Source organism: Crassostrea angulata, chromosome 3, assembly GCF_025612915.1.
Source record: "Crassostrea angulata isolate pt1a10 chromosome 3, ASM2561291v2, whole genome shotgun sequence".
NCBI lineage: Eukaryota > Metazoa > Mollusca > Bivalvia > Ostreida > Ostreidae > Magallana > Magallana angulata.
The window spans coordinates 23,320,808-23,328,632 of record NC_069113.1 but is presented as its reverse complement, the minus strand read 5'-3'; the positions used below and the strand labels follow the sequence as shown (position 1 = coordinate 23,328,632).

The window sequence follows — 7,825 nt, the reverse complement described above, 5'->3', positions numbered from 1 at the left end:
AATTCAGCTTTGGTATACAATAGAAATATGAAATACATGTACATAAATTAAAAATGGTTGTCATGGCAACAGTTACCAACACACAGTGATAAATAGTTTATATCTTTTCAATAACATATTTAGATTATTTTTTAGATGTAGGTTTTAAAAATACATGGTACACGACAAAATCACATTTGAAAAAATGCAAATTATTTGAGTGGATTAGATTTTATAAGTGCTTGGGGCCACCAAATAAAGTAAACGCATATTATTTGAACAAAACATGCAATTATAAGCAGACATTTCATGATATATAAACCTATTCCATAAGCAAGTGATGATAAGTGTGATAGGCCTCTACACAGATGTACATTACAAATGCTACAACCAAAAAATGTGTCACTTCTTCTGCCATTCTTCTTGCACTGTTTGCATCTTCCTCGCGGTCTTGTCAACTTTGTGCTGATGTGCCGGTTGATGTTAGCAACACTAATACCTGCAACTCCCCTTCCACATGAAGGTGCCCGCTTTCTGCTAGAGAAATCACCAATAAGTTTCTCCGCGATAGACAAGTTGCAGTCAATCATGGAGAAATGTTTTGTTGGTTTTCTTGTTCCTGGGGTTTCAAACCAAAGAAGGAATGTGTTGATCAGAGAAATTTCAAAAATATAGTTGACCAGATACTTCCAAAACTTTTTGGATGGACGGCCAACTGGACACTTGGATCTGTACTGTTGTGTTCTGTCTACACCATAGTAGTGTTGTTGGTAGTGCTCAACTGCAGGCGGGCGCTGAATGATGATTACACCACCACCCCGAACCCTTCTTTGAGCTGGGCCATCTCCGAGAGGGTCAGATGTTGTAGATGCAATGTGAACCTGTGATTAAATTTATATGAAAAATTAAATAAACCTGTCTTTTGGAATCATTTGAAAACATGCATATGTTTACTCTCGCAAATATCCATTTTTTTCACGTAAAACAGATAAGCACTGAACCTAGACTTTTACAAATACAACAACTATTTTACCACATAAAAACTACGTACATGTTTAGCATCATTCCATACGGTGGCAACAAGGTTATTATGTTGCATCTGTTCAGCATCTCCTCTCTCGGGAAGGTGTGGGTTCTTCAGCTGTGAGAGAAACCCTTTCCTGTTTGCCATTATAGTCCCACAACCATAAACACCGTAGGATTCAAGAGTTTGGAGAAGAGGAATAGAAGTGAAATATCTGAAGGAAAAGAAAACCAACAATATAATGAACTTAAGGTGGTATGGGACATCTGTCGATATTAATGTGGATTAAAATACATTATAATTGACATACTTTCAACGGTTTAAAATTTTCAAATATTACAATATTTAACCAAAAAATAGCTTTTAAAAATATTCTATCTGAGAGGTAAAAATTGTAAAATCCCCAGCAAAATTCGACCTCATGACTTTCAGATTCGTAGCAATCCCTCTAACTCACAGCGCTAAGCTGTTAGGTGACAATATTGGGAAAGAAACTAGCTACTTATATAATTACACTTAGTTTTACTGTTTATTTCGATAAACAATACGTCACAACATGGAAGTGTCCCACACAACCTTAATTTCAAAATTTTAATAAAATAAGATTAAGAAAAAGTCATATGACTGATGGACTGATTCTGATTTTTTATAAAGTCATTAAAAATATGACTGCATGCACAAGACACGTAATTGTATGTTCCTTTTATAAATTCAGTCATTTCAAAATGAGACATCAAACTTACCGGTAATTTAAAAGTCAGAGACAATATTTTACCCATTCCCATTTCAGTCTCGAGCAACTATGACATGATAGAATGAAAACATATGTAAATAATCGACATGGAGTAGTATGAACACGGTCAAGATTGTAATTCAAAACTTTTGCCATTGGTTTACATAATTGTCAATATAGCAGAGACATACTAGTAGAGATATAGTAGAAGTATACAAAAGTTTTCTATTTCACAAGAACATAAATGTGTCACATTTCCTGCAAATAAATGAAGTAGCATTCAAGCATTTCATGCATCTCTAGAAAAAATTCCCCTCCCCCCATCCCCAAAAATAAAAATTAGATAAAACACACAACTGAGAAAACCTATCCTGTGTCACAGCAAATTTATGTGCATAAACTCTGAAATTTTTATAACCTTTGTTCATAACAAGTCATTTTAACTTGTATATAAACAGACAGGCATTCTGACAATAATTAAATTACCTATCGAAGAACACATGATGACCTTTCCACTTCAGTGGCTTGCATAAATGTTTGATGACTCGTTCCCCTAGTGATGGGCCACACATTGAATCATGTTTACCAAGATACACTCTGTAATCATTGGTGTAGCCACTTGGTTCACATCTCATCCATATCTACATGAAAAAAAAGTTTCCATGTCATATCATTTTATGATGTTAAACGTTTCAATATTTTTTCAATTCCACATAAAAAGTGTCAGACAGTCAGTAAACTTTCTGGATTTTTTAAATAAAACTTATAAAATATTTTTAAAAAAATAATGATCACTTAGGGTATCCAAGGTTTTTAAAAAAAAGATATGTAGATTACAAAAGTTATAAATATTGAAATACCTTTAGACCGCGCTTTATTGGTTTTCCTGGCGTGTACTGCTGTGCATAATGGTGTCCCTTGTACCTGTAAGAATATGAGAATTGAATCATAATATAGGCAAATCTATACATATTGGATAAAGTAATGTAGTAGGAAAGGAAGAATGAACATATAAATATCATGAAAATATATGGCTTGAATGGAAATCAAGGCCAGAACCCAAGCAGCTTTCACTAGCATAATGCTAACAAGTTGCATTTAGAAACCGGATAGAAAAAGAGCAAGGATGAAATGCCATGACATGTACCTTATCATTCCTTCATCTATACTCTGACACTTCCCTGGTTTGTAAAACGTCTGGAAATTTCCTCTTGTCATGTCGATAAGTGGTCTTATTTTATGAAGTCTGAAATGTAATAAAACATGTATTCTAAAATGTATTTGGGGAGGGGGGTGGAGGATTTCAACTGCAAGTCCACACCCCCTTTGAAAAATTTTAAGTTATATAGTTCACATAGTAAAGTACCGTAACTAAAAATAGATCTTGGAACCCACCCACCCCTTCCCTGGCAATCAGAATTTCTGCATCCGTGTATACATGTAATATACTTGTTCACTGAGTTAGTAGTTTTGTATTCAGTTTTGATATTTCGGTTTCAGTCAAAACTCTAAACCATGGTCTAAAACTTGACATGCCAAGACTCTACTAATACTGAACCACTGATTGTGACTCAGGACATGTCATTAACATCTGGTTGTTCATGTTATTTTCTAAGTGAAATAGAATGTGAATGGAAGTAAGCTATGAAAATCAAAACCAAATACAATATATATTACTTTCAAACAACTTGAAGATAAAATGATCCAGTTTATATTTCATCAGGTTTTATTTTTACTTTTCTCCCTGTGCAATGCACGTGTTGGTTGGAATCACTCATACTAAGGGACCAATTTTTATTACCAAAAGAACTGAATGATATAAAAATTGTTTCCAGTATTTGTTCAATGTGAATATTTTAGCACACGCTTTTCTGTTTGCTAATATTTTTTTTTTTTTTTTTTTTTTTACAAATGTGTCTTTACAATCTTTACAAAAATTAATAATAGCAAACAAAAATAAATCAAGTTCCCTCACAAAAAGAAACTAGTTTTGTATAAACCAAAGCAAAACCATGTATGATACCTGTCATAATTCGGTGATCCAGCAGGTGCTTGAGCCTGGTTGTCATTTATGTGCAGATACTGCAGCAATTTTTCAATCCTTGTTCTTGTCATGCATTTCTTGAAGCCTTCATTTCCTGGGAGAATGAAAACCAAAAATACTAATTCTTGGGGGGTATATTATTTAAATTTTCTATTTCTGTGTGGCAGGTTGTTTTTGTGGGGGGTTTTTTTTGTTATTCTATTTTTTTTTTCAATATAATTTTGTGTATTTTATATCGTACAAGCGGCTTTATAAGCTTAGTGAATTTCTTGCAATATATGCAATGCAAATCATATATTTTACTTACCAACAAATGGGTTTTCCGACCAGTACATATCGATGCGAGGTAACTGATTTATTCCCATGATGATGTTCAGTCCAAAGAAAGCTTTCATTTCTGGGCTAGTTGTGGGGTACCAAATCGAATCGCGGGAACCTTTGCGAGTCATTTCCTGTTCTGCATATCTGTTCGTCTCCTGAGCCGCAGTTTCAAAGAAATCTTCGTTTATCATAAGATAAAAATACTTCAACAAGTCATCGTCAGGCAGTAAAGTATGATCTGGCCCTACTTGTTCAGTAAATGGTGCTATGTCCACTGGGTGGAGATCGTAAGACCAGAAGTCATCATCAGTTGCTTCTGTTTGTTGGCTGTCAGGCTCCATTGATGACTCTGTCTGCTGTGTATCATCGTCACTGTCTGTGTCCGATGAAAATTCATGTTCACTAAATATCTGGAGATCTGAACCCTCAGACAAGGTATCGCTATCGTCATCCGATGAACTGTTCTCCATTTCTACTGTCAAACTCGGAAATCCCGCGCTTGTTCAATGTTTACATTGTAGCGTAGTAACGGAAAAGGGAGATAAATTCAGCTTGTTGTGATCTCGGCAAAAGACTTCGTATTTTAAAAAAATGTTGACAAAATATATTTGATTATAAGAAGCAGTTACTAGCTTGGTCCATTTTAGTTTTATATACAAATATAAATACGTAACGCAATCGATACTAGCGTATACCGCGTGAATGAAAACTACAAAATATATGTACAACAACGTAATACTATTGAACCCTGTTTATAATTTTGTTCTTCTAAAAACATCACATGAAACATGTATAAAAAATATCAAGGATGTTATAAAAAGTGGTGTATTACTTGTTTACTTAACAATTACGGGGATTTTTTTTTTATTTATATCGGTGCTTTCGAGCTGTAAAAGCCGCCCTTGTCCGACAATGCGCATTCAAAATGAAGAGCTAAAAATCATTTTAAATTTTAACTATGATTTATTTTGTAAGTCATTAATCATTTTTCTTTAATTACTCCTGTTTTCCTGAGGATTTGTATTTTCTTTTGATATCTAGTTCTTTATCATACGAAATAAAATAAGCGAGTGATTAAATTTTTTATACATGTATTATCAAAGTGCGTCGAAATGCGTCAATGGGGGTTAAAGGGTTATATGATATGAAATTACTATTGATTTTCGAATTGAAAACGATCTGTTTTACATTAATTTATTTCATGATCTGCATTTGTAAAAAAAAAATTAAAAAAATATTAAACATTTCAAGATGTATTTAACATAAGGAACATATCATCCAAATTAATCATAAGATTATGAGAGAAATGATAATGTTGTTTTATTTAAAGGGAGAGAGAGAAAGAAAGTTCGAAATAAAATGGAGAAAGAGGAAGAGAGAATTTCTTTAACAAAAAAAAGTTTCACAACAGGTAGTTAGATTATTACTTGACGAAGGTAAAGATAATATTGCTGCATCGACGTCAGCGGAAAACAATTTCACTTTAAATTCACAATCAAATGAAATTGTATTTTATGAATACTTGTAAAAAAGTAAAAACATGTTTGTTATTTTTATATAAAACCAAAATATCTTATTTATAAATTATAAAGAATGACCATTATATTTATGTTTAAAAACTAATTAAAGGAATCACCTCTACTCTCTGTTAAGAAAAAAATTTATTTGTTCTTTAGACAATGTCTTCTATAATTTTTAAATAAGACAGTCATTCAAATTCTTACATTTTTGACTACATAGCTTTTTAAAAAAGATATTAAATATTTTAACAATTCACTCCCTGCAGCACATTTTTGCTGTTTTATCAGTTAGCAGTTATAAAATATTGAAAATTAAAGAAAACAATATACGTCATCTGATAGAAAATTTATGTATTTAGACTTTTTTCTCTATACTTTTCTGATTTATCCTTACACGTAAAAAATTGTAATAAATGAACAATGGCAGTTTTGAAACAATTAATGTGTTACTCTGTCAAACAGATGACAACCGTTACAAAATCAGTTAGTTGTACGTAATAAAAAAAAAGTTGTATATTTTATCACAATTTCATCACAGGTTTTGTAAATCTAAAGACATTGATATTTGATCAAGTTTAAATGGAGTTAGGTAACATCTTAGGGCTTCGGTTGTGAGGATAACTGGTCAGTATATAAGTATAGATTAATAATCATGACTGTTAAAACAACATGCCACTACCCTGTCTTTAATCATAAATGAATGATACTAAATCGCTGTCGATTAATTGATTAAATGTGTGTATATATGAAAATCAGGTTATAAGTTGCGCTACATTTAAAACATGTTTTGTCATTCAGGATGTCATTAGAAGCATATAATTAATATCATGTATGAGTAAATATGGGACAGTCTTTACAGATAGAAAAACTAATATAAGTTTAAACAGAATTGTGGTTTTTACAAACAATTACACAACAATTTAATACATATTAAAAAGGATTATATCATTTGTAATTTATTTAAAGCTCATTCTAATCACGTACAAATATTAACGACATCCGGATAAAGGACGCTTATATAAAGAAAAATAGTGAGAGTGGAGAAAAGGGGAAATTGAGAGACAGACAGAGAGACGTATTTTGATATACCAGACTTTAAGTATGAAGATTCACGAATATGCTGTCTTTTTACTTCTGATTTTTTCTTTCGTTGGGGACATCGGGAGATTCGCCAACAAATGGAGCGGAAGTAAATTGATTTCTCATAATTCTGCAGCACTGATTCCAGGTGCCGATGCAATTTTAGTAAGGGCTGCCTGGAAAGCTGGCAAAAAGGGTTTCAGAAAACTGAAACAGAAATGGAGAAGTAGGAAAAACAGAGGAGGAAGATAAACCAGACGGATTGGCTAACCTGTGACGGCAATAAAGTGGAGACACCAGTGTGTGCAATGTAACAACGCTTTTTAAAACAGTATTGACTTTTGTTGACTAATTATTCCTTTGAACATAAAACTTTCCAGCTCCTTTGTTATTTCTTTAAAATTTAGATTTATAACTGTAATTCTCATGTTGTCTAACGGGTTTTTATTGAGCACTATTGTTTTCTGAATAAATTCATTTTGTGCCGTTATTGATTTTATTTTGTTTTGTATTTTTAATGTTTTAAGTCATAAAATTCCTTCATATAACTCTTTAAAAAAACAAACAAATGAAGTGTCCTACAGTTGTTTCACATATCCACAGAAGAATCATTGTTTTTATTGATGAAATCAGTGTACAAGATTTGGTGAGTGAAAAGACAAGTCTTGCAGGATTATTGTGCATTTTGGATTTTTCGTACACACACACACACACACACACACACACACATATATATATATATATATATATATATATATATATATATATATATATATATATATATATATATATATATATATATATATCAGGAAAAGGGATGTGGTCCTTAATTTTCACAACTTTGAATCCCCTTTGCTGAAGGGTGCCTTGTGTCAAAATTGGTTGAAACTGACCCGGTAGTTCTGGAGAAGATGTTGAAAATGTGAAAAGTTAACAAACAGACGGACGACTGACAAAATGTGATCAGAAAAGTTCCTTGAGCTTTCAGTCAGATGAGATTAAATTCCGTTACATTTCGAGCGACTTTTTCTTAAGTATATTTTTCAACTCAACATGATTGTTTTCCTTGCGGGAGGTTTTATCCATTATACATTTGCTTATTTGACTTATAATTTGAAAAATAA

General features: G+C 32.2%; 1 pseudogene; it reads right to left on the bottom strand.

Moving 5' to 3' along the window:
- Nucleotides 1-237: 237 nt before the first annotated feature.
- Nucleotides 238-5,139, bottom strand: LOC128178154 (piggyBac transposable element-derived protein 4-like; annotated as a pseudogene).
- Between the last annotated feature and the right edge of the window lie 2,686 nt (nt 5,140-7,825).